At 44.2% G+C, this 27381-nt stretch overlaps 1 pseudogene; it reads right to left on the bottom strand.

Annotated features, from left to right (window-relative positions):
• LOC147000536 (kinesin-like protein KIF25) overlaps positions 1-16689 on the bottom strand; it is a 52322-nt pseudogene extending 35633 nt beyond the window's left edge.
• Between the last annotated feature and the right edge of the window lie 10692 nt (positions 16690-27381).

The raw sequence follows: 27381 nt of genomic DNA, 5'->3' as shown, positions 1-27381 counted from the left end.
GTGTTGGAAATGCATAACTGCAGGACATTATTTCCACCTTTCTTTACCTCTACCTTGTTCTAATGGGCTGTTACCAGATGCCCTGGAGACCTAAGAAACTTGAGTGCCCACCACCACCATAGAGGCCCAGAGAGACTGAACCCATGGCCCTGCAAAACCTAGAGAGAGGACAGCATGGGCTCTGTGTTACTGGACTGGCTCTAGACTGGCATGAAGGCTGACTGACCAGGAAGTTTTAATGGTGCTGGATTCACAGAGAGTTAGGAACAGATAGAGACTGGGAGGAGAGAGCATGAGAGTCAGTCCCAGCAGAGTCCAGAAACAGAGTGATGCCAGCCCATTTAATAAAGCTGCATATGCCCTCCAAAAGGGCTCTCAGCTCCAGGCAGTACTCTGAAGAACTGACCAAATAACAAGTCTTGTGTGTGACTCTCCACCTGTGGTATGTGTAGGGTCCTGAGATCAGAACTTAGTCTGTCATGGTTGAAAAGCATAAGTTTGCCCATCAACGTGGAGCAAATGTCAAATGATGGAACCCAGGCGGTCAGTGGAGAGGTTTGCTTAAGTTCAAATTGGCCCTCCTTAAATTCTCACATGCTTCCAGGGTTATGTGTGTTGACCACATCCAGGGCCATTCCTCAAAGAGGGAAGTACAAAAAGACAATGATGGGGAGAGAATCCTGGTCTGACTGGAATCCTTAGGCCAGTGTGGACCCAAAGAGGTCATATACCAAGGCATGGAGGATGCCTAGATCATCTAGTATCTTTCTGAGTCACACAAGAGCCCACAGCCCAGCATGGGAGAACACAATTGTATCAGGGATTATCAGGGATCCTAGGGAAGGTGGGATACGGAGATGATGCATGCTGGGGTGGTTGGAGGAAACAGCATGAGGTAACACAGAGGGAACTGTGTTGTGAGAGCTAAGACTGGGCATACCAACAGGAAGGCCTATCAGGCACACGACAGGTCTCCTATGTCAGACTTAGAAAGGTCTGAGTAGAGCTGAAAGTCCTGGGATTGTAGAAACAACAAAAGTTCAGGATGAAAACAAACACCATACTGTTGTATGTCTCTGCAGAATGCGGAGGCAGAGAATGGCCACATGGATGATCAGTATGCCCTCAGCCTGGATGGACACTGTGTGTCTGCCCAGTCATCCAGACAGCTCATGACTAGCTCACACAGCGAGACCTGATGCTGGACACTGGTAGAGCTGCTGGTTCCTCCAGAGAGTAACTCTGCTCAATGGAATGAAGTTCCTAAGCTTCCTCTCTCTGTACTGGCCAGGTGAAGACCCACCCCTGCAAGACATTGTGGTGTAGGCAAGAGCTGTACAGCTGTCCCGTCTATGCCAGCCAGCGTTGAAGTTGGCTTACTAGCATTCAAGCACCACCAGCCTTTAGCCATGTCTGGACAAGGCAGTTCTTGACCCTCAACTCTTCTGCCCACCATATCAGTCTCCTTGGCCTGCCCACTGGTAGGAGATGGGGAACCATCTCTGAGATTACCCTGGGGCATGGGTCAGGTCCTATTCTTTTTGTCTCTGGCTCTAAGCTCCTAGGATTCTCAGGAGCAAAAGTATCTGAGAGAAACAAGTGTCAATGTAAGCCCTGAATCCACTTTGACTTCTGTCTGACCTTCTACAGAAGGTGTCATTGTGGGACTTGGGCATTAGAGGTAGCTCTATGACTGCAAAGCCAGTCTAGGCTCCACAGACCCAAAGCAGGCTACTGCAGGATCTCTAAATCACAAGTCTCTAGTTCCTCTTCCCATGTCTAGCTTAGAATTACTGTAAACAACACAAAGATCTCCCTAGCAGCATGGTTCAGTTGCACAGGAGATGCTGCCACTTGCTATGCAAACAAGACCCCATTGGATGCAATGGGAGAGAACACTTAGCCTCCTCAGTCTGTAGAGGCTGCCTCTACCTGGAAGGGCATTGTTGCTGGTGCAGTGGTATAGGCCCCCTTGGGGTCTCCTCTCCTTGTCTTAGTCAAGGAGGTCCAGGGACCATTAAGCAGCTGCAGTTCATGGGCTCAGGGAAGGAATAGGGTTGGTGACCTACCCATGGAGCCCTCAGGCTTCCTTTACTGCCCAAGGTCCAAAGAAGTACTTCTTGATGTCACTTTACTTGGAAAAGAGGAGGCGTGTATGTCACTACTGATCACAGTAATTGTGATCAAACCACGGACCCATTGGTGTGTGGGCCACATCTTGACATCCTTCTCACATTTGTGAGAGTGGAGTAGAAGTTTGCCTGGCTGGGTTGGGCATATTCTCCTCATATAGGTTTTGATAGCCACGATACACTCCCCACAAAAAACTTTACAATCTGTCTGGAAAGACAAGAGCAAAGTCTACCATGTATACCAGTCTACAGCACAGTTAATACATGGTGTAAGCTCTAGTGACCTACAAAGACACTGAGGACAGAACACAGCAGGGGCCTGACAAAGCTGTAACTTTGCCAGAGGTGGTATGGCTTAGGCAAAAGAACAAGCATGGCTGTAGTAGTTCCTGAAAGCCTGGCTCTCTGTCACTGCTATTTTGGGGTTTCTTAGGAAATCAAATTGATGGAATCCTGGAGCAGGTGAGTGAGCTAGGTGTTCCTGTATGGGATGTGGTCACAGTGCTCAGACAAGGCCCCAAGGACATCTGGTAGGACAGCCAGACTCCTGTTGATGATAGAGGTCTCCTTCACTGCCAATCCAGTGACCCTAGACAGAGCTGTAATGTATGGAAACCAGCCATAGGTGAGCATGCCATTGGGACAGGAACCAGGCAGGCAGAGATGCCTCTTAGAAGGGACCCTGTGACTCTGCACAGTTTCTGGAAAAGCACCATGGCCTGATAGTTATTGAGTCCCCTGGTTGGTTAATAAATTCCTTTTAACTGTGGGTAGACACTCTGCTAGACACAGACCACAAGCATGAAGGCCCATCAGAGGGTAAGAAAAATCTAACGGGGCCTTCCATGCCAGTTTACAATCTGCCTCCACTGTGTTGGCCTTTGCTGATGCTGGCATTCATGGAAGATCAGATCTAGTCCAAAATCAGCTGCCCACTCGCTGCTGGCCAATCCATGAGTCCAAGGCCAGAGCTGTCCAGCATGGACTGCAGAGTCCACTAGAATGGTTTGCAGACATGAAGCACAGGGTGGCATGATCCACTAATTACCAGAACCTGCTTTCTCACATAGGGAAGCTCGGCTGCACTTTAGGCCTGGGGTCAGGAGAGTCGAAAACAGAGGGTCACAAAGGTCTTCCAAGCCTCACACATAGCTGAAAATCTATATACTCTTGGGCCACCACTTATCATTTTACTCAAAAATACAGAGATTAGGGTAACAGTCCTTGCCCCTTTGGGGGAAAACAAAATATGTTACATGGAAGAGGGTTGAGGCAGTATCTGATCAGTACCCGCCAAGCAAAATGATGCTGTTGAAAAGTACTTGTGCTGGTGTAAACTAAAAACTCAAAAAACAGTTGTCTGCCCTATTTCAAGCAAACCTGATATTCTTGTTCAATACGTTTTCAGAAACACTGTATGTGCTCTTCTGCTCAAGGTAGCAATTAGTCCACCTTGCTATGTGCTTTCCCCAAAAGAACCTCTTAGAAACACTTTTCAAAACTTAACCAATGTACCCTCATTGTGCAAACAAAGCAAAACTCCCATGTCAAAGAAAGCAAGCAAGAAAGAAAGAACGAAAGAAAGAAACAAAGAGAGAAAGAAACAAAGAGAGAAAGAAAGAAAGAAAGAAAGAAAGAAAGAAAGAAAGAAAGAAAGAAAGAAAGAAAGAAAGAAAGAAAGAACCACAATAGACAGGTAGTTTCACTAAATAAAGAACAGGCTTCTGCACATAGTCTGGGAATCCCTTAGTATACAACTGGGGCTCCCTACGCACCATGAAGCAGTCATTCCGCAAGCCCTGACTACAGTGAGCACATCTTGGAACAGGCTGTTGCTAGTTAATAAACTATGGTGCCTTTACCAGTTTCTTCCCTTGCAGAAGTGTCACCATGGCAAGACAGATTATAACTCTCTATACTGCCTTTTCATGAGCGTGAGAACTAGCCTCCATTGGGACCTGCTCTGTCCAGGGTTCTGCACTTCTGCAGAAGGATATGGAGTCCCAGGGTAGCAGCTGTCCAGCATAGCATGTGAGGCCATGAACTGCCTGTGTTTAAATCCGGGAGTGACTCTCATATGGTCGAGTTCTGCATGACTTAGGCTAACATCTAACCTCCTTCCCAGGACGTCACTGGCATTTCCAATTTGGGGATTGGCTTCATGGATGTGTTATATACTGGACAACTGGCAACTAGAGCTTGTGTTTCATTTAGGATGCATCTGTGTCCTATCTGTGTCCTATCAAAGTCAGAAAGTCCACCATCCTTTCTGACTTCCTTCCCTCCCTCTCCCCATCCAAAGCCTGGTATCACAAGGGCCTCCTTGATGTGGGCTCTAGACGATCAATCCTCACTGCATTGCTCACTTTGGTCCTCCAGGAATGGTCTACTATACAGGGAACTGTCCTGGCACAGGTGTGAGCTTACCTTCCTTACTGCTGGCAGAGAAAGCTGGGGTCACAGTAGCATTGATATTCAAGTGAGACCTGCAGAGTTCTTGGGCACCAGGGTGGGGTGTTGTACTCTGAGCTGCATGCCTCTATGAATGAGCCCCACAAACTCCATGGCACTGGTGACAGGCCTGGCAAAGGACAGCACCAGTCAGAAGAATCCCAGGTTGATATGGCAAAAGGCAACTGCTCTGTGCTCAAGGTAACCTAAATGTACTCAGCTGACAGACAGCTCTCATATTATCCAAGGATGCTCAAGAAAGTAGGCTGGGGATGGACAGAAAGTTCAGTGGTTAAGAGCCTGGCTGCTCTACCGGAGGTCCTGAGTTCAATTCCAACCACCACGTCATGGCAAACAATCTATAATCTGATCTGATGGCCTCTTCTGGGACACAGGTATACATGCAGGTTGTGCACTCATATACATTAAATAAATGAATGAATGAATGAATAAAGCGTTTAAAAATAAATAAATCTAAAAAGAAAAGAAGGATAAATGATGGAGAAAGGATGACTGACAGGGAATGAAGGAAGGAAGAAAAAAAGGGAGGAAAGAAAGAAAAGAAATGAAAAGAAAAGAAAACCAAGAGAGAAACAAAGAAACAAAGAGAGGAGAGAGGGAGGGAGGAAATAAGGAAGGGAGGAGGGACGCTTGCTAGGCCTAGAGAAATAGGCCTGTAAAAGTAGATACTCAAGAAGCACGTGGGGGGTAGTTACAAGTTCAAGACTAGTCTGGTCTACAGAATGAGTTCAAGGCCAGCTTGGACAACTGAGTGATACCCACTATCTAAATTTGAGGAGAATCTAGGCTCATAGCTCAATATAGAGCACTCATATAGGAATCAGTCAGCTGGCCATTGGTGACTTGCTCACTCTGAAATGCACAATGGTGTTAGAATCCACTACTCTATTTGCTATATCCTTAAGGATTCAGTTTTTAAGATATGTTGGGCAGCAGATCAAATCTATGAAACAAAACTTAAGCTACACTCTCATTGCTGTCAGAGTGTCAGGTGGATGATGAATGCTTGCCTTAGCAGAGCTACATGTTAACCAGGGCCCATCAGTAAAAAGCTGGTTCCTAGTACTTCCTGCATTACATTTAAAGGTATGCCTTCCTGTAGGCTTTTCCAGCTCTGTACATAGCCTGGAAACCTTCCCTCTATGGACCCTTGAGTGGGCAGCCAGCCTGTATTCTCAGAATTGAGCAAGTCAGGTCTAGTCTGGCAGGTCTTGTGCCTCTTGCATCCCATGGTGAATAACACTGGCACAGTTGCACTCATCTTGAAGAATGACCATACTGACATTTAACGAATAAGTTGGTTCTCATTTTCCCCTAATGATCCATTATGGCTTCCTATAAAATAGATATGTACACTTGTTCTTGACTGAGTATGTGTATGTGTTTGAGTGTTGGGGATGGGCGTCTCTAAGACCCTTCCTCAAACCTGGATGATACTCATTGGCTTTCATGTAGACTTTTATTTTTTTTTGGTGGTATAAAAACATTGTTTAATATTTTCGCTTTAAGAAATATGTTAGGGACATTACGAAAGTTAGATAACAGGTGGGTTATATCTTTAAGGTAGTCAATTAAGAGGAATAATCTAATAATAGTGTCAGGCTATTTCTGAGACTTAAAACTCACTGCATAATAGGTTGTTATTTCCAGGACTTGTTTTTTTTAATTTTTAATATTTTTATTACATATTTTCCTCAATTACATTTCCAATGCTATCCCAAAAGTCCCCCATAGCGCCCCCCACTTCCCTACCCACCCATTCCTGTTCTTTTGGCCCTGGCATTCCCCTATATTGGGGCATATAAAGTTTGCAAGTCCAATGGGCCTCTCTTTCCAGTGATGGCCGACTAGGGATTACCTTCTTGTTGTTTCGAAAGAAACAACAAGAAGGTAATCCCTCAACAAACCTAAAAGATCACTATCTCATGTAGACTTTTAAAACTTTTTAAATAATAATACAGTTAATAATAATACAGTTAATAATACAGTTATTTAAAATTTTTAAAGGTTTTAAAATTTTTTTCCACACTTTCCAGTGTGTGTGTGTGTGTGTGTGTGTGTGTGTGTGTGTGTGTGTGTGTAATTACATATAAATCTCAGGGTTAGTACCTGCAGCCATAGAGCTCACCCAACCTCATTTTTCTTCATTTTTTAAACAGCTTGATTAAGATATATTTGATATATAAAGCCTATACATGTTGGGAGTGAGCATCTTGATGTTCTGATAGACATGTACATTGTGAGATACAGCATTCCATCTGGCTAAGTTCCCTGTTGCTTCTGCATATTGGCCTTAACATACAGTGCACCTATGGGCCATACATTAAGCAAACTCCATGAACTGCTTCATAGATAGGTTGATAGCACTGACTCCATCCCAGGCACAGTTGGAGTGGGCTGCTCTAAGGTTGAGTACCAGCCTGCAGGACACAGGTCCCCAGGAGCACCTCTCCTCAGGGACAGCATGAGTACCTCTGAACGTCCCTCCTGGGTTGTCACCTTCTGGCACTTAAACCAAAAGATCACTGTACAATTGTATTTGACCAAAAGGTCAAAGTTTTTGTTGTTATAGATTTCTACTATGGAAACAAACTTTGGGCTTCTTGAATGGTTTTCTGAACCAAGCCTTGGAGAAAAACAAGACCTAAGGCATGAAGGAAATCCCGAGCTCCTCACAGAAAGCACTATAAGAATAGCATTCAACTCAAGAAGCTGGACTCCAGAAAACCAAATAGCCCAATTTAAAAATGGGGTACAGAGCTAAACAAAGAATTCCCCGCTGAGGAATGCCAAAGGGCTGAGAAGGCCCTTGAAAAAATGTTCAAAATCCTTAAGCATCAGGGAAATGCAAATCAAAACAACCCTGAGATTCCACCTCACACCAGTCATAAAGGCTAAGAAAAAATTCAGGGGACAGCAGATGCTGCCAAGAATGTGGGGAAAGAGGAACACTCCTCCATTGCTGGTAGGATTGCAGGCTGGTACAACCACTCTGAAAATCAGTCTGGCGGTTAAACAGAAAATTGGACATTGTACTAACAGAAGATCCAGAAATACCTCTCCTGAGCATATATACAGAATATGTTCCAACTTGTAATAAGGACACATGTTCCACGATGTTCACAGCAGCCTTATTTACAATAGCCAGAAGTGTTCACAGCAGGCTTATTTATAATAGCCAGAAGCTGGAAAGAACCCAGATGTCCCTCCACAGAGGAATGGATACAGAACTTGTGGTACTTTTACACAATTGAGTACTACTTAGCTATTAAGAACAATGAATTTATGAATTCTTAGGCCAATGGATGGATCTGGAGGATATCATCCTGAGTAAGGGAACTCAATCACAAAAGTGGATATTAGCCCAGAAACTTTGTATACCCAAGATACAATTTGCAAAACACAAGAAAATCAAGAAGAGGGAAGACCAACAGGTGGATACTTCACTCCTTCTTAGAATGGGGGACAAAATACCCATGGAAGGAGTTACGGAGATGATATTTGGAGCTGAGACAGAAGGAAGGACCAGCCAGACACTGCCCTACCCAGAGATCCAACCCATAAACAACCACCAAACACAGTCACTATTGTATATGCCAAGAAGGACCCTGATATAGCTGTCTCCAGTGAGGCTATGCCAGTGCCTTGCAAATACAGAAATGGATGCTCACAGTCATCTATTGGATGGAACACAGGGCCCCCAATGAAGGAGCTAGAGAAAGTACCCAAGGAGTTGAAGGTTTCTGTACCCCTATAGGAGCAACAACAATATGAACTAATCAGTACCCCCAGAGCTCATGTCTCTAGCTGCATATATGGCAGAGGATGGCCTAGTTGGCCATCAATGGGAGAAGAGGCCCTAGTCTTGCAAAGATAATTGAACCAGTACAGGGGAATAACACGGCCAGGATGCAGGAGTGGGTGCGTTGGGAAGTCCGGAGGGGGGGGGCAGGGTATAAGGGACTTTCAGAGAGTAAACTAGGAAAGAGGATAGCAATTAAAATGTAAATGAAGATAATATCTAATAAAAATTTAAAAGAATAGCTTTCAAGGGCAGATGGTTACAGTTCTAGGAAACACAAAGTGCATGAATTAAGAAATATTGTGGCCCCATTGGCAGCAGGGCCACTGGGGAAAAGAAATCTGGTACCCTGTGGATGAAAGCTGTCTTGAAAATAAGCCTACTTCATAGGAGTTGTCTGTCATATGATTCCTTATTGACAGGTGCCATTGGTATTCTGCACTCAGTATATGAGGTTATAATAAATATAGCATAAACCCAGAAGCCTACAGCTGCTCTTTGTAGCCAGCAGGCAAGTCGGCTTCTTAGCAGTTCTCCCAACCAAGATTTGTTCACTTGAAAGTCGATTTGGTGAGGAGAAGAATGAGGCCAGAGCTCCTTCCTTACACCCATTCTGTCCACTTGGGCTACTAGCCTGTGCCTCACAAAGTCTGCCTAAGAACACCTCAGGCTCACAGACAGTAACTGCATGCCTTAGAGAGAAAACAACAAAACCTAATATGGCAAAAGTGGCCAGCAACACTTGCCTTTCTCTTCCCTCCCCTATGTCTCCCAGCTCCCACTCCAGGCTGAGATGGAAGCTCAGGAACAGTGATCACACACAATGGTTCTTGGTCTTTGGGGGAATCCTGGCTTCCCAGACACTTGAACAGTAAAGCTAACTGCACTTGACAGCTGAGTCTTCCCAGGAAGATGCTCTAAGAAAGGGGCTGAAGTCCAAAGTGGTCAGAGGGATGCTTTGAGTCAAATTCAGCTAAGCTGAGACTTCCACCTAGAACTCAGCCCCTCATATATCCTACTAAGCTGCACTGCTCTCTCATTCTGGGTTTGGTTTTTAGGATAAAAAGCTTTATGACACACATCTATGCATTTCCATATTTCTGATCAATGCCCAGCACACAGGAAGATAGGATCTGTTTGGTTAATAAAGATGACAAGGGAGATTAATCCAGAAGAATCTGTGCCTAATCCAGAGTTAGAGGGATGGAGAAGGATGAAGGATATAAAGATACCTACCCCCAACACACACAGACACACTTGCACACACACCTGCACTCACACCTGTACTCACATACCCATACACACACACAAACACACACACACACAGGACCATACACCCAGGCCTGGTTTACAGTTTTGTATGTGGGCAGAAGAACCTACAGCAAGCTATACCGGGTTTGTGGGAGTCACCCATTCATGCCTTGAACCTGTTGCTCTCAAAATTTGGTCTACTGTGAGTAGGAAGCAAAGAGTAGAAGGTACTCCATATTTTACCTATGGTTCTCTTTGAACCTGAAGGAGATGAGATATGGGGAGGTTGGACTGGACCCATTTCCTAACTGGAAGAAGACAAACTCCCAACACTGTCAGGTCTATCCTGACCTAGCATCTCTCTCTGCCAATTGGAAGACTTCAGACACGGAGAGATGCAAGTTCATGTTGGGCTATAATGTTGTCACAGGCTCCTGTGCTTGAACAGTTGTTGTCAACTGATGGAACAGTTTTAGAGGGTGAAGCTTGGTAGGAAGATGTAGGCTAAACAGGGCCAGGTCTTGAGAATTATAGCCCAGGCCCTTTCTGGCCTGAGCTCCCAGGTTCTTGAAGAGTGCCAAATGCCAAAGTCACTTGCTTTCTTGTCCACCCATCAAGCTTTGCTGTCCTGACCGACTATGACCCCCACAGCACACTGATGAGTAATGTGACTTGCCATGAGTAGAAGCTAGTGATCTCATTTCTAGATAGTTCCCTGGATCTTCTACAGCTAGCAGGTCTTATCAGGGCTGCTCAGACCCAAGGTCTTGGGATGCTTCTGAGTTTCCTTGCTGCCCTGATCATAAACTGTAGTTTGTAAACAGAAATGTGATCTACTGAATGGGAATGCTTACTTCAGACTCACCAAGATGCACCTTAACATGCAGTTAAGGCTGAAAATCTGAGTGTGTTAGTCAAGTTCATGGCCCATGGAAATATGGTGATGTGAAAGTCAGAATGTTATGAAGACAGGTTTATCCATCTATGAATATCTAGTTTCCTACTGACAGGCAAGAAGCAAGCTTCTGGATGTGGGCGCACGTTCTGCGGGACCACTCTCATCCTCAAAGCTGCATATCTCTGAGGATTGCACAGTACCTGTCTCTGACCCAAGCTGGCAGGTCTTCTGGAAACAACAGCCACAAATCCTAGAGAATTAGCAAGGGTTTTGCAACATTTTTTTTCCAGAAGCAGTTAGCACATGCAAATTCACAAACACATCTCTTCATGTGCACAAAGATTTAATGAACACTGGTTTGAAGAGGCAGAAGTGGGCATCCTTACATCATTGTCTGACACTGTCCTTATGTCATTTTCTGGTTCTGAGGTTTAAGATATGAAAAGGCAACACAACATGAGGAATCCCCCAAACCAAAAGCACACTCAAGGGCAGGAGCCTAAAGAAACCAACCTCACTTCTCTGTAAGATTGCTGCATGCATGATGTGACCTCACTTCTTCATTGGATAGCTACCTGCAGGGTATGACCCCAGAAACCAGCATTTCCAGCCTCAGGGCTATGAAGACAAAGAGGGGAAGCCAGGAAAGTGGCCTTCCAAAGGGGATCCAGTGACAGCCATGGGTCAGCACACAAAGACCACAGTATCCAGGCTGTCCCACTGAGACAGTCTATTGAAGACCAGCTTGGCTGCCTTCCTCCTAGGACTTTGGTTAATAAAATGAGTAGCAGTGGCAGCAAGCATCCTCTAGGGATGTGAAAATGAATCTGGGAAACCTTGATGGGGCAATTTACATAGGAACCTTTTTGATGGCTGAAGTTTAGGCTCCCTAGGATCAGCAGGAATAGAGGTGTATCTGCTCTGCCCTCCCTCTCCAAATTCAACCCTACCCACCCCCTCTACTGTGAAGTTTTACTTGGAGCTCTCTCAGGAACTCCTCCCATGTAAACCCTTAGGGAGATGGTGCAGTATGTGTGTCAAGAACACCCAGAAGCAAGTTGCTGCTGCTAAGGTTGGCTGAGTGGCCTCTGACAGGAGCAGCAGCTATCTCCAGCTTCCAGCCCAGGCTTGATTTCTAGGGGCTCAATCTGCCTGACCCAATTCTTTGCACAGTACCTTCTGCCTGCCCTGAGTCCTCACCACAGGATATACCTCAAGAGTTCTTCAGATGCTCTGGGGATGATCCCAGAGTCTTCATCAACACCTGAGAGCAACCCAGACTCATTCTCAGAGTGCAGTCCAAACATGGTGTAGCCATAATTCTTACATTGTACCTGACATTCAAAATGTATTTAGGATATCAAAATGTAAATGGAGTCTGGGGCCATTGACTCCAGAGAGATTTACCAAGTTACAGAATGCCAATGCTCCCCTACGACTCTGTTCTTTGTAAATCAGATTTTCAATTGCCCACATGTCGTGTCCAACTCGACCAGCAAGCAAAACACAACCACAGGTTCTTCTTAAAGCAGTTTTACTCAGGCAGCTTCTTTCTTAAAATCCCCCAGCCTCTCTGGTTACAAGTGTTTTTTTTCCACTCCAGCCTCAACCACGCCCCCACCAATCACCACAGGTCACATCAACTCACCAGGCAGGCTTGCTCAGCCAATCATAGATTAAGAGCAGGCCATCCACCAAACATGGGCATGTTTACTGCCTGGAGCAGATTTCCATCTGGCTGGCCAGGAAGTTCGGAATGGCTCTCCACAATTCCCCCTTTCATATTTTTTTTGAACAAGCTCCGTGGGTGAAGATAGAGGTCTGATCCCCAGTGTGCAGAAATAGGGGCCATGTACAGGATTGACTCTTAGGCTCACAGGTTTTTACCCAGAGCAACCCTGACCTGCTCCAGTGCCATTTTTCCTGGGGGAAGGACACTAGGACACTCAACCCTCATGAAATCAGACATACCTCCCAGAGATTGTCAAACAGCTTCCAGACTAATCTCTGTGCAGTGCTTAGCCTCACAACCCTACGGAGCGATGGCTTCATTGTTCATTCTTCATGGCAGCAAGCCAATCTGAGGTGACTGCCCTGCTTCCACTGTGGCAAAAGCTTGCACCACCATGGCGGCAGTGTCGACCTGGGCATTCCGCAACTGACACATACACCATACACACAACACGCATGCCAAAACAAGAGCCACAGCAAGGGAACCTATCCCAGTCCATTCTTTCCCTATGCCAAGCCAGGATCCACTCAGGTAGAATTCATGGTGACAATCGCCGAGTGAAGCTCATTCATCTTGCCATCAAAATTTATAGTCCAATTTAAACACCAACAGTATCCCCCATCTGGGTTCCGCACCCATCAGGGGCAGACATATGCTCATCACCAGCAAGATCAGATTCTTCATTTTGACAGCATCGCACTAGCTACTCTGGAACCCACACTGGCTCTGTGTGATTCTGTGGAAACATGCAAACAGACCCTCTCCCTCAGGCTAACACGGGATCCGGACCATTCCATGATCCTGTAAGCACATCCTTCCATTTAGCATACCCCAGTCTACTGGGGCTGGTATTAGCATGTCGTTCAGCAGCAGAGCGACCTTCCTTATCCAATTGCAAAAAATTTAAGGTAAAAAGAGCTAATGAGATTCTTATCTTTGGGGTATGGCCATAGCCTATTCCCCCTTTTGTTTTATTAATAATTCTTTTAAGGTTCTATGTGCTCATTCAGTGATTCCCTGGCCTTGAGGATTATATGGCAGGCCATGTTTAACTTGTACTTCCATCTGTTGCAAGAAAGACGCAACCACCGGTTCTTCTTAATGCAGTTTTACTCAGGCAGCTTCTCTTTACAAAATCCCCCAGCCTCTCTGGTTACAAGTGTTGACAAAAAGACACCAGGGGGGCTGGTGAGATGGCTCAGTGGGTAAGAGCACCCGACTGCTCTTCCCAAGGTCCAGAGTTCAAATCCCAGCAACCACATGGTGGCTCACAACCATCTATAACGAGATCCCTCTTCTGGAGTGTCTGAGGACAGCTACAGTGTACTTACATATAATAAATAAATAAATCAAAAAAAAAAAAAAGACACCAGGGTTTTGGCAGTATATAGGGCCATTGTCTGTTTTAAGTTGTTGGGGTTTACCCCAAGCTGCCCAGGCCTCCAAACAATGCTGTATAACATGGGAGGCCTTTTCCCCTGCCATGGGAGATGCATAAACTATTCCTGAACATGTGTCAATGGATACATGAACGTATTTCAATTTGCCAAATTCTGAAAAATGTGTCACATCCATCTGCCACACCTGTAGAGGGAGCAATCCTCTAGGATTCACTCCATAAGAAGGTGGGTGTTGAAACTCAAGGCAACGTCCACAGGTAGTGACTATATCCCAAGCTTGTGCTCTAAAGATTCCAAATTTTCTCTGCAGAGTTTTAGCATTAACATGAAATTTAGAATGAAATTGTGAGGCTAACTCCATAGGGGATGCTAAAAATATGAACTCCATATGAGTACAATTATCCACAATATCATTTCCCCTACTTAAGGGTCCTGGAAGCCCACTATGGGCACGGATATGTCCAATATATAATGGTTGGCGTCTTTCCCACAGCAACTTCTGTAACTGTAAGGCCAAGGCTTGGATGGTACTACGAGCTTTTATTTGGCCTGCCACTTCTAGGGATAAAACTAAATTAACTACATATTGTGAATCTGAAATTAGATTAAAAGGAAAATCACAATCCTTAATGACCTCAATAACTCTTTGTAATTCCACCATCTACGGAGTACAGGGATAATACTGCCTGACCACAGGATCTTTCCCCTCTACCATATATACTCCACATCCGGTTTTTGATCCATCAGTAAACACGTTTACTGCTTCCTTAATGGGTATTTTCCTCACCACTTGAGGAAAAATGACTGGATGTTCCTTAAAAAAGGTCATTAAAGGATGTTTGGGATAATGATTATCAAATGGGCCCTCATTAATACAGGCTAAAATAGCCCACTCATCAATATTTGCTGTTAGGACCTTTTGCTGATACCTATCATAAGGGCTTATAATAGAGCTGGGTTTTATACCAAAAAATTGTAAACAATGCTGAATTCCCAACAAGGCTAAAGAAGCCACTGTTGTAGGGTAATGGTCTAAAGTCCTCCCAGCAGATATTTTGGAATGGATCCATAACAATGGACCTTCTTGCCACAATAATCCTGTGGGTTGCATCTCAGTAGATAGTATTATCAAAATGATGGGTAACCCTTCTCTACAATGCTGAAGCTGAGCTTTAATCAATTCTTCTTTCACTAGGGCAAGGGCCTTTCTAGCCTCAGGTGTTAATTCCCTTTTGGAACTTAACTCTGAGTCTCCTTCTAAAATTTGAAACAAAGTATGCAAGGAATCAACCCTCAGCTGTATCTTTTGAGGCCAAACGGCTGTAGGGGGATCCTTGCTCCTAAACAGGATACTATTTTTAACAAATCCCTACCCCCTAAGGTAATGGGCAGCTCAAGCACATATGGTTGAAACATCCCATTATGCCCTTCCTTATCTTTCTTTTTTTTTATTTTTTATTTTTTTTTAATTTTTAATATTTTTATTGCATATTTTCCTCAATTACATTTCCAATGCTATCCCAAAAGTCCCCCATAGCGCCCCCCACTTCCCTACCCACCCATTCCCATTCTTTTGGCCCTGGCATTCCCCTGTATTGGGGCATATAAGGTTTGCAAGTCCAATGGGCCTCTCTTTCCAGTGATGGCCGACTAGGCCATCTTTCGATACATATGCAGCTAGAGACAAGAGCTCCAGGGTACTGGTTAGTTCATCATGTTGTTCCAACTATAGGGTTGCAGATCCCTTTAGATCCTTGGGTACTTTCTCTAGCTTCTCCATTGGGAGCCCTGTGATATATCCAATAGCTGACTGTGAGCATCCACTCCTGTGTTTGCTAGGCCCCGGCATAGTCTCACAAGAGACAGCTATATTTGGGTCCTTTCAGCAAAATCTTGCTAGTGTATGCAATGGTGTCAGCATTTGGAAGCTGATTATGGGATGGATCCCTGGATATGGCAGTCTCTAGATGGTCCATCCTTTCATCACAGCTCGAAACTTTGTCTCTGTAACTCCTTCCATGGGTGTTTTGTTCCCAATTCTAAGAAGGGGCATATTGTCCACACTTTGGTCTTCATTCTTCTTGAGTTTCATGCGTTTAGCAAATTGTATCTTATATCTTGGGTATCCTAAGTTTTGGGCTAATATCCACTTCACAGTGAATACATATTGTGTGAGTTCCTTTGTGATTGTGTTACCTCACTCAAGATGATGCCCTCCAGGTCCATCCATTTGGCTAGGAATTTCATAAATTCATTCTTTTTAATAGCTGAGTAGTACTCCATTGTGTAAATGTACCATAATTTCTGTATCCATCTGGCGGTTCCTCAGAAAACTGGACATAGTACTACCAGAAGATCCAGCAATACCTCTCCTGGGCATATATCCAGAAGATGTCCCAACCAGTAAGAAGGACACATGCTCCACTATGTTCATAGCAGCCCTATTTATAATAGCCTTATCTTTCTTTAATCTTGTTCTAGTGCTTGCTTGCCTGTTTCCACTGCTTGACAACAGCGCTCATCTTCTAAACAGCTATTCACTAGTTTCCACACTGCTCTAGTACCTTCTTTAAGGACACCCTGCTCCCAGGAGAAATTTAGGTCTCTTCCCAACCTACCCCAGCTAGCAGGAGTCAAACAGTCTGACATGGCAAACCAAGGAGCAACTTTGTCACACTCCTCGAGGAAGGCTTGAATGGTATGCTTTTTGAGTTTTGCGACCTTCGCCCTTAGCAGCTCATCAAGCACTGAAAAAATTGGTTGTGACTGTGACGACCCCATACCTAGTCATTCACGCCCTCAGAAAAATTACTCAAATGACTAGAAAAAGAAAGTAACCCATAGACTGTCCCTATTATCCTCTTAATTTCACTTTCTCTCTTACTTTCACTTTCTTGTCTCCAGAGCTGGAGAGCCTTATTGTCTCTTTACCAAGAGCCTAATTGTCTCTTTACTGAGAGCCTTTATCAATCCAGGGATACTGATTTACTTACCTTACTCATCCTGTCGACAGACCCTGACTGCAGAAAGAGCTGAACCTCTTCGGTGGGGGAAATCGGGTCCTGGATTTCTTCGGCACAACTTGTCGCATCCAACTCGACCAGCAAGCAAAACACAACCACAGGTTCTTAAAGCAGTTTTACTTAGGCAGCTTCTTTCTTAAAATCCCCCAGCCTCTCTGGTTACAAGTGTTTTTTTCCACTCCAGCCACAACCACGCCCCCACCAATCACCACAGGTCACATCACCTCACCAGGCAGGCTTGCTCAGCCAATCAGGGATTAAGGGCGGGGCATCCACCAAACATGGGCTTGTTTACTGCCTGGAGTAGATTTCCAGGAAGTCCGGAATGGCTCTCCACACCCACAAAACCTTTCTGTCCTTCATCTGCTGGACCTTGTATGACCTCTCATTAACCTAAGCTCACCCAACACACTCCTCCACAGGTTCTCAGCATGGCCTCAGATGGCCTTCCCCAGGGCCCATTCTGCATCTCCTCAGCGGGCCTGTGGATTACTGCCAGTTATCACACTGTTAGCTTTCAGTGTGGTTGCAGAGTCACCTTATATAGATTTGTTTTCCTGTGTCAGGCTTGTTCCATCTGATTGGCTTACAGCTTGCATGGTGTCTTTAGAAGGTATGAACAACAGACCCAGCAAAGTGGCTATAGCTGAGCTCACAAGACCCATGTTTTCCTTGGTTTCCATTTTAACATTTATTTGGTAATTTTCTTTTTGTACTGTCTCAAGGCTTGTGTGTCACAGCATACATGGAAAGGTCAGAGGATACTTGTGTAAGTTGGTTCTCTCCCTCTGCCAGGTGGTTCCAGGGATCAAACTTAGATTCTCAGAATTTTCAGCAATCATCTTTAGCCACCAAGTCATCTCGCCAAGCCAATAACCATTTTAAAATATAATTGTCATCTAAATGTCTGTGTCTTCTTCCTCCCAGAGGACACATGAGTACTGAGGCTCACTCAGGCAGCATGGGCTCCAGCACAGTCCTGTGATTTGCTGTTTTATAACAACACTTTTCTTCACATAAGCCCAGAGTTATTGATGGATTCCTTTCTTTTCTAACCATTTCATCATAGTATGAAAACATCAATCAGAAGACTGGAAACATTCAAAGACGTATTTACAATTGTTTATGAATTAAAATTATATTTAAATTTTCAGTTTTTCTTGGCTGAAAGGAAGCAGGCCTCCTGGCCCTACCTACTGTTCTGCAGAGATCCCTAATTGCACTTTGGAATCGCAAGGCAACGTTCAATAGACCATATACTCCCCAACTGAGAAACCCTGACATAATCACTGTAATTCAGAATAATCTGTTTAGACGTGCAAGTTAAACAAGTGTGTGTCACTCTTTGATAAATGGCTTCATGAAAGGGTTCTGATTGGTAGCCATCTGTGTCACATCTGGAGCCACTAGAGATAGAGCAGAAGCCCCATCTCCAAGGCTTATCACTCTGGGACCCTGAAGAGAACAGGGGAGGCCAGGTGACTTGAAGCCATCACCCCAAGTGCTACAAAGACTCTGTGTAGACCATATCCTACACTCTTGCCACCTTCCTGAATACTGCCTGTGCACCTGTTCCAAGTGTGATGCCTTCAACTGCAACCAACACAGGTTCCTCCCATGGGCTCAGCCACTAGACATGTGGGTTTGGAGGAAATACAGCACTCAAAATGATGCCATGGCTGCACTGAAGATGGAAAAGCAAGCCTGGTAGCTGGTCTGACCACTGTGCTCACTTAGTTAAAGGATGGGTGCTGGTCAGGCCATCCCTTGTCATTTCTGGTGGAGGGTCTATTTTGAAGAGATGCAAAAACAGAACTGAAGCTGTAAATTCATCCCAGAGGAAGGGAGGATTGGCCCACAGACAAGAGGCAGTGGGGAAGATGTGGGTCTCCCAAAGTGGACTTCCCTCTGCAGATTGCAGGGCTCTGGCCACCCAGCACACAGGCTAAAAGCAAATGTGGTGGCAGAGCTTCTACTTTGCTAGGAAAGTCTGCTCCCGGGAGTTTTAGGAGACGCCCTACAAAACTGAGCTTCTCAAAATGCCCTCAAGTGTCTTCACAAAGTCTTGGTGTGGAGGGCTGCAATTTAGTCTTGGAACCATAGCTCTAAGCACTGCCTGTAACTTTCTAACATGAGAAGAATAGTTCCCCAAGAATAGAGCTCCCCAGTAAGGCACTGTTCTTTCCGTTGTTTTGAAACTGGTTAAGAATTTTAAAAGAACCTGGCTAGAATGTTCTGCAAGTACCTGTTAGGTCTGTTTGATCTCTGATGTCACTTAACCCTAATATTTCCTTTTTGGTAGGGAGGAGTGTCTGGATGACCTGTCTGCTGGAGTGTGGTGACATCACCTACTGTTTCTGGGTTGTGGCTGATCTGAAGCTCTATGACTAATAGTGTTTGTTTCGAGTATTTGTATAATGATGGATGTACCCAAGTTTGGGCTTATGTAATGTTCTTAGTGGGCTGCTTTCATCTTTATTTCTTCTGATTAGTTTTGGCTTCTAATCTCTCAGGGATTACAAAAGCCAATACCTGCCTGTTTCCTGAGCATTTGTTTGCAATATTTTCCCATACCTTTACTCTAAGGTGTGGTCTGTCCTTGAGGGTGAGGTTTATTTCTTGTAAGCAACAAAAAGGACAACAGGGTCCTGTTTTCTAATACTACCCAGAATGTTTTGGATGAGGAATTGAGGTCATTAAGTTTTGACGTCATTACTAACAGACATGTGTTCTGTATGGTCCTTTAATGATTGTATGGCATTTGCTTTCTCAGGCCTGCTTCACCTAACAACTACTGTTTCTCCTTCACTGTTAGCCTTGTGGGCATGCTCATCCTTCTGTCTAGAACGAGGTATTCCTTCCAGGATTCTTTGTGGTACTGACATGGCAGTCATAAATTCTTTATTGTGGGATGTTTTACTTTCTCCTTCGTTTATGATGGATAGTTTTGCATGGCAGAGCAAGTTGACTGTGTTGGCATCTATGGTCTTGCGGATCTTGAAATACATTGTTCTGAGGTCTCCTGGCTTTTAAAGTTTCTTTTGAGAAATCAACTCTAGCACACTCAGCCTTAAGTAGGATATTTATATCACACACTCTGAGTCCCAGGAAATATCCTGGGAGAGAAAGCAGAAAGAAAAACTGGGTGGTGGGTGGGCCAAGGGCTGTGTACTGTCTTCTAAGTATGATGCAGCCATTTTGATCATGAACAGACTACAGTTGCCTACTCCCGGCCTACATGAGCAGACAAGACATATGGGGGGCTCAGTGGGCCCACCCTCTCTGCTGAAGTATTAGCTACCGATGGATTCAGGAGAGAGGCTGAGTCCTTATGGTCAGTTGTGGGCCCAATGCATGGACCACTAACACCACTGGCTAACTCCAGACCCACTGTCATACAGATGGTCCTGGTTAAACTTAGCAGGTCACAAACAAAACAATGGCATGGACATGAGAAAGAGGCTTATAGAGAAGGAGCTAACAGAAGTAGGAGAATAAGAGACTGTGGGGGCCAAGATGAATCAGAATGCTCTGTGTGTGTGTGTGTGTGTGTGTGTGTGTGTGTGTGTGTGTGTGTGTTTCTAAAAAGACCCTTGTGGTGAAGAAAATATATCCTCCAGGCTGACAGGGAACATGGTGGACTGTAGCACATCTCGCAGCACAAGAGCTCATCTGACTCTAGTCAGCACACCTCTCTGCTCTGTTCCAGGAGATAGTCTTCACTGACAAACACTGAGTTATGCTGTGTCACCCACTGCAAGGCTATCTCTGTCTCAGCCCCTGAAGTACCAGGCATCCTATGGCCAGAATGACAAGCCCTTGTATATAACTGTAACTATCCCTTGGAAATATCTGAACTCACCTATCCAAGAGGAGGGCCTGTGAATATCTCCAAATACCACTGCCTGAGATTCTGCGGGGCCCTACACTCTGGGGTCAAGAGGAGGCGTCAAATTAATGTAAGAGGCAGAGAGCTACTGCTCAGAAATCTGGAAGAATGTGCCCTACTACTTCCCCGAAGGACTCCTCATTCCATTTCACCCACACCCTGAGACTTGGATGTTGCTTTGCCTCCTTGCTCTTTGCTTCAGTAGGCATGAGGGTGAGGGCACACACCAGCCCACTTACCAGTTCCAGCTGGTCAGTGTACCTTGGGCCATGACAATAAAACATACCTTCATTCCAGCAATCTTGAGTGAGTTCATACACTTGACCGTGTATGACCAGGAGACTGTTTAGGCAATGAGCTTATCTGTGAGTATGTTCAGGGAGTCCAGGGACTAGGATGGGGTAGTGAAAAGAGACATGGTTGCAGTGCTCATTTGGGATGATGAATGCATAAGGGATAGACATGTAGATAGAGGTGACCGAGCTCTATCTACATGGGACTCTTGTAAAAATGCCATCCTGGTCTTCAGCTGATTGTGTCATCAAAGAGCACTTTCCCAAAGACAGAAAAACAAGAAAGGGAAGAAGAAAGAAACAACTCAGTCATTTCATGGAGTGACAGATGGAAACGGGGAATAGGAATACAGGCTTTACTGATGTAACCATTGTCAGCACTTTGAAAACAATAGCAAATGCACTTAATAGATATAAACTTGATATAAAATAGGCTGCAATTGAAATATAGTAAAATGGAAAAGAACAGCAGTTTGGGTGTTTCCCCACAGTAATGCACACTGTTCAACCTGCTCTTACAACGTGTATTCCCATCTGACAGTCAAGTCCCGGGTCTCACAAACACACATGGAACATTTTCAGGTGCTAGCTGGCTCTTCTGTGCATCTGTCTTCCCATGCACTAGTGACAGCAGGTACCTGCCCTTCTTTGAGATGTATGATTATGACAGCCAAAGGCTGCCAGTGTGCTCCAGTCACAAGGGGATTGCACTCCTAGGTAAGATAAGTTTGCAAATCCTTTATAAACTCTCATGGCCATTCTATTGTCTTACAGGGGAAACAGCAAAGAGACACTTTTTCTTTTTTATTTTATTTATTTATTTATTTATTTATTTATTTATTTACTTTGGGTTTTTGGAGACAAGGTTTCTATGTATACCCTGGCTTCCTGGAACTCAATCTGTAGACCAGGCTGGCCTTGAACTCAGAAATCCCCCTGCCTCTGCCTCCCAAGTGCTGAGATTAAATGTGTGTGCCACCACACCCTGTCACAGGGACACTTTCAGATAAAATACTGGATTAACATAAAAAATAGCTGTGCTTGTTTTTCAACAATTTATCATACAGCTCTTATTAAAAGTGGTTTTGGGGGGTTGAAAACACCTCTGTTCTATTTGAAAGTATGCACACTTTCCTGATGCATAGATTTCTAAGAGAATAGAATGGTACAGAAAGATCATCTGGACACACATTCAGGGTTTCTCATAGAGAAAGTGTGCTTGAAATCATAAAGTCAGCTTTCACATGAAATAAGCAAATTGAGGTCTGCCTCCCACAACTCAGCTGAGGAATGACAGTACAAAATTCAGGGATTGGCCTATGCCAATTTCAGAAGATAAAGGCAGCATCTTCTCTGCCCTGGCCTAAGAAGCCTGTCACCTGCAGTCAGGGTCCACTATGACACAGTAGTGCTCTAACCTGCTCAGCTGTCACTTTCTGGTAACCAAATGGAACTTGGAGAAAGAACAGAAAGGTAATGACTTGGCCTACTGCCCTTCATTTTGCCCAAAGAGTCCAAGACAGGACTAATAATATGGACTGGACTAAGTGAGTGTGACAGAGGAAGAACTTCACGAAGAGGATCTTTGCAGGGTGCTTGCAGTGAAGCCTTACTCTTAACGACTTCAGTGTTTGCTCCACTATGCAACCAAGTTTCTATTATAGGTTTGAGTCACTGCAGAAGCCTCAGGAACAGAGCCACAGGTCCTACTCACATTAAATAATATAAGTTTAAAATGCATCTGGGACCTGGAACTCTGCCTTTTAAGATCATGTTTGAGAAGACACTTGTTTGACCAAAGGGAAGAATTACTTTTGCAGGTACAGAAAAAAAGCCAAGACTGACAGTACTTCAAATGATTTGGTGATAGTGGAGGACTGACTGTTGTCAATGGATGAATGAGATGGAATACTTTTAATATAAACGAAATTGGAAAAGAAAGGCTAACTTAAGAGAAGATTAGCACAAACATCACCATCTGAGGCAGAGGGAAGTCACATGCTGAAAGTGATCAGATAAAACTCAGCCCCAGCCTGGCGTTCAGCAGAGGCAGGCTGATTTCTGAGTTCTAGGCCAGCCTGGTCTATAAAGTGAGTTCCAGGACAGCCAGGCCTATATAGAGAAACTCTGTCTCAAAAAAAAAACAAAAACAAAAACAAAAAACCCTCATCCCCAAGGCAGGCATGGTCTCCAGGCACCTTCACAAGTGGCAGGAGTACAGAGATTCCACACTCATTCATCAAGGACAGGAAGGTCTGATTCACCAATCCCTCATTTACCTCAACCCTTCCAGTGGCCAGGATGGTACAGGCTTGGTTAGCCTGGCAGGGGCAGGGACTGGCCTGCTTTGTAAGCAGTACTGTCAGCAAGGGTTGCAGAGAGGAGTTGCGGAGAGAGATGCTATCTGAGACTGGGCATGGCTGGCAGGGTGGCCTGCTGTGGCTGCAGAGGGAAAGAGGAAGATCCCAATGAGACTCCCTTGTGCTGGGTTACTTATCCTGACCTGCTGTAGTCGTCCTCCTCAATATCATCATGTGCAAGCAACTTGGCAGTGAGCTGTGAGAGTCTGGGGAGAGGACCTGTATTTTGAGGTAGGAGGCATTTCACTGAGGTAGGGGAGGAGCAGCATTGGGTGCTGAGGACAGGAATTGGGGCTCGTAGTCCAGTGGAAGTGAAGGGCTGCTCATCACAGGCTCTTTGGACTTCAGCAACCTGCATGCTTCCTCTTTCTGCTGTCTGTGCCTCTCAGTTTCTAGGAGACTGTAATGTCCTCCTACTGGTGACCTCTGCATGCGGGTATAGACCAGAGTGCAAAAGGTCAAGAATCAGGGGGTATCAGTGGACTCTTTGTGTGTTCACAGAGAATGAAGGGTACCCTGACTGTCACTATGCATCACTAAAAGGACATGTCCACAGCACATGTTTCAGTGCTACAATTACTGCAAGAGAAGAGACAGTCCAATCCTGAGAGCCTCTTGTCTCAGGACTTTTGAGAACAACACAGTGCCCCATACTGACAGGAACTGCTCAGAAGCGTGGGATAAGTCACATGTTGGGACTTTTTTTATTTTTTCATTTTCCAAGGATTTTGGTGCTCCTTTGTTTTCTTTTCTTTTTTTTTTTAATTAGATATTTTCTTTATTTACATTTCAAATATTATTCCCTGTCCTAGTTTCCTCTCTGAAAATCCCCTATTCTCTATCCCCTCTCCACTCCTCCTGCTCCCCAACCCACCGATTCCAGCTCCCTGGACCTGGCATTCCCCTATACTGGGGCATAGAATCTTCACAAGACCAAGGGCCTCTCCTCCCTTTGTTGGCTACTAGGCCATCCTCTGCTACATATGCACCTAGAGACACGAGTCCCACCTTGAGTTTTCTTTGATTGGTGGTTTAAGTCCCAGGGAGCTCTGGGTTGCTGGTTAGTTCATATTGTTGTTCCTCTTATAGGGCTGCAAACCCCTTCAGCTCTCTAGGTACCTTCTATAGCTCCTTCATTGGGTACCCTGTGCTCCAACCAATGGATGACTGTGAGCATCCACTTCTGAATAGCTGAATAGTACTCCATTGTGTAAATGTACCACATTTTCTGCATCCATTCCTCTGTTGAAGGACATCTGGGTTCTTTTCAACATACTTTGGTTTTTTTTAAGATATTTCTTCATTTACATTTCAAATGCTATCCCCTTTCCTAGTTTCCTCTCTGAAAGTCCCCTATATCCTACTCCTGCCCTGCTCCCGAATCTACACACTCATGCTTCCTGGCCCTGGCTTTCCCCTCTAATAGGGCATATAATTTTTCAAGAGCAAGGGCCTCTCTTTCCATTGATAGCTGACTAGGCCATCCTATGCTAAATATGTAGCTAGAGACATGAGCTCTGGGGATACTGGCTAGTTCATATTGTTGTTCTTCCTATAGGGTTGCAGACTCCTTCAGCTTTCTTGGGTACTTTCTCTAGCTCCTCCACAGGGGGGCCTGTGTTCCATCCAATAGATGATAATGAGCATCCACTTCTGTATTAGCCAGGCACTGGCATAGTCTCACAAGACATAGCTATATCAGGGTACTGTCAGCAAAATCTTGTTGGCATATGCAATAGTGTCTGGGTTTGTGGTTGTTTATGGGATGGATTCCCGTATCGGGCAGTCTCTGGATGGTCCTTCCTTCTGTCTCAGTCCAAACTTTGTTCTCTAACTCTTTCCATGGGTATTTTGTTCCCCTTCTAAGAAAGATCAAAGTATCCACACTTTGGTCTTCCTTCTTCTTGAGTTTAATATGTTTTGCAAATTGTATCTTCAATATTCCATTTATCAGTGAGTGCATATCATCTGTGTTCTTTTGTGATTGGGTTTTCTAACTCAGGATGATATCCTCCAGATCCATCCATTTGACTAAGAATTTCATAAATTAATTGCTATGTAGTACTCCATTTTGTAAATGAACCACGTTTTGTACATCCAGTCTTCTGTTGAGGGACATCTTGGTTCTATCCAGGTTGTGGCTAATATAAATAAGGCTGCTATGAACATAGTGGAGCATCTGTCCTTATTACAATTTGGAACATTTCTGGTTATATGCCCAGGTGAGGTATTGCTGGATATTCCGGTAGTACTGTGTCCAATTTTGTGAGAAACTGCCAGACTGATTTGCAGAGTGTTTTTACCAGCTTGCAATCCCACCAGCAACGGAGGAGTGTTCCTCTTTCTCCATGTACTCAACAGCATCTTCTATCAACTGAATTTTTTATCTTAGCCATTCTCACTGGTATGAGGTGGAATATCAGGATTGTTTTGATTTGCATTTCTCTGATGATTAAAGATATTGAACAGTTTTTTAGGTGCTTCACAGCCATTCAGTATTCCTCAGTTGAGAATTCTTTGTTTAGCCCTCTACTCCCTTTTTTATTAAGGCTATTTGGTTTTCTGGAGTCCAGCTTCTTGAGTTCTATGTATATATTGGATATTAGTCCCCTATCAGTTTTAGGATTGGTAAAGATCTTTTCTCAATCTGTTGGTGGCTGTTTTGTCTTATTGACAGTGTCCTTTATCTTACAGAAACTTTGCAGTTTTATGAGGTCCCATTTGTCAATTCTTGATCTTACAGTACAAGCCATTGGTGCTCTGTTCAGGAATTTTTCCCATTCCCATATATCTGAGGCTCTTCCCCACTTTCTCCTCTATAACTTTCAGTGTCTCTGGTTTTACGTGGAGGACCTTTATCAACTTAGACTTGAGCTTTGTACAAGGAGATAAGAATGGATCAATTCACATTCTTCTACATGATAGCTGCCAGTTGAGCAAGCACCATTCGTTGAAATTACTGTCTTTTTTTCCACTGGATGGTTTTAGCTCCTTTGTCAAAGAGCAAGTGAACATAGGTGTGTGGGTTCATTTTTTAGTCTTCAATTCTATTCCGTTGATCTACCTATCTCTCATTGTACCAGTAACATGCAGTTGTCATCACAATTGCTCTGTAAAACAGCTTGAGGTCAGGCATGGTGATTCCACCAGTGGTTCTTTTATTGTTGGGAATAGTTTTTGCTGTCCTACGTTTTATGTTATTCCAGATGAATTTGCAAATTACCCTTTCTAACTCTGTGAAGAATTGCGTTGGAATTTTGATGGGGATTAACTTGAATTTGTAGATTGCTTTCAGCAAGATAGCCATTTTTACTATATTAATCCCACCAATCCATGAGCATGGAAGATCTTCCCATCCACTGAGACCTTTTCTGATTTCTTTCTTCAGAGACTTTTAGTTCTTATCATACAGATCACTTGCTTAGTTAGAGTCACACTAAGGTATTTTATATTATTTGTGACTATTGAGAAGGGTGTTGTTTCCCTAATTTCTTAGTCCTCCCCTTTTCCTAGAAGTTTTTCTCTCCTCTTCTCTTTGGATAGGGTATTGACTTTCGTTTTTCTGCTGTGTTTCAAGAACAAACCATAAAACAATGAGAAATATCACTAATTTTCACAACCTCTAACAAGTATGCTTTCCACAGGTATTATATATTTCATATCTTAATAAACTCTCTAAGGAACCAAAAATGGGAGGCAAGCATTAATAGTGTTAGCAGATATATTTTGATACATACTGTACATTTTTATTTAGGCAAACTACAGTTGACAGTATCTTCTTCACATTTAAATAGGAAACAACACAGTTTTATTAATGATTTTCAAGAGTTTTAGAGCACAAGAAGGAAGTAAATAAGAAACGGGATGAAATAGCAAGCATGACAATCTCTCTTGACTAAAGCAAACTTAAAGTGCAGCCAGTATTGAATTCATCCATCCATAGGGAAGTAACACCAGGGGCCATGCTGGCTTGTATTTCTAGGTCTCTACTATGCCACATTCCTTCCCTGGTCCATCTAGATCTACACACAAGCACACACAGTGAACACACAGTGCTCCCTGCTTCATATTCTGAGAGAAAAGGGGGAAGACTAAAGGCTGCCCTGCTTATTACACTGGCTCCAATTTC

The sequence above is a fragment of the Mus caroli genome, unplaced genomic scaffold (assembly GCF_978045245.1).
Source record: "Mus caroli unplaced genomic scaffold, Mus_caroli_1 scaffold_18, whole genome shotgun sequence".
Classification (NCBI taxonomy): Eukaryota; Metazoa; Chordata; class Mammalia; order Rodentia; family Muridae; genus Mus; species Mus caroli.
The sequence above is the reverse complement of the archived record's forward strand: the minus strand, read 5'-3'. Positions and strand labels throughout refer to the sequence as shown.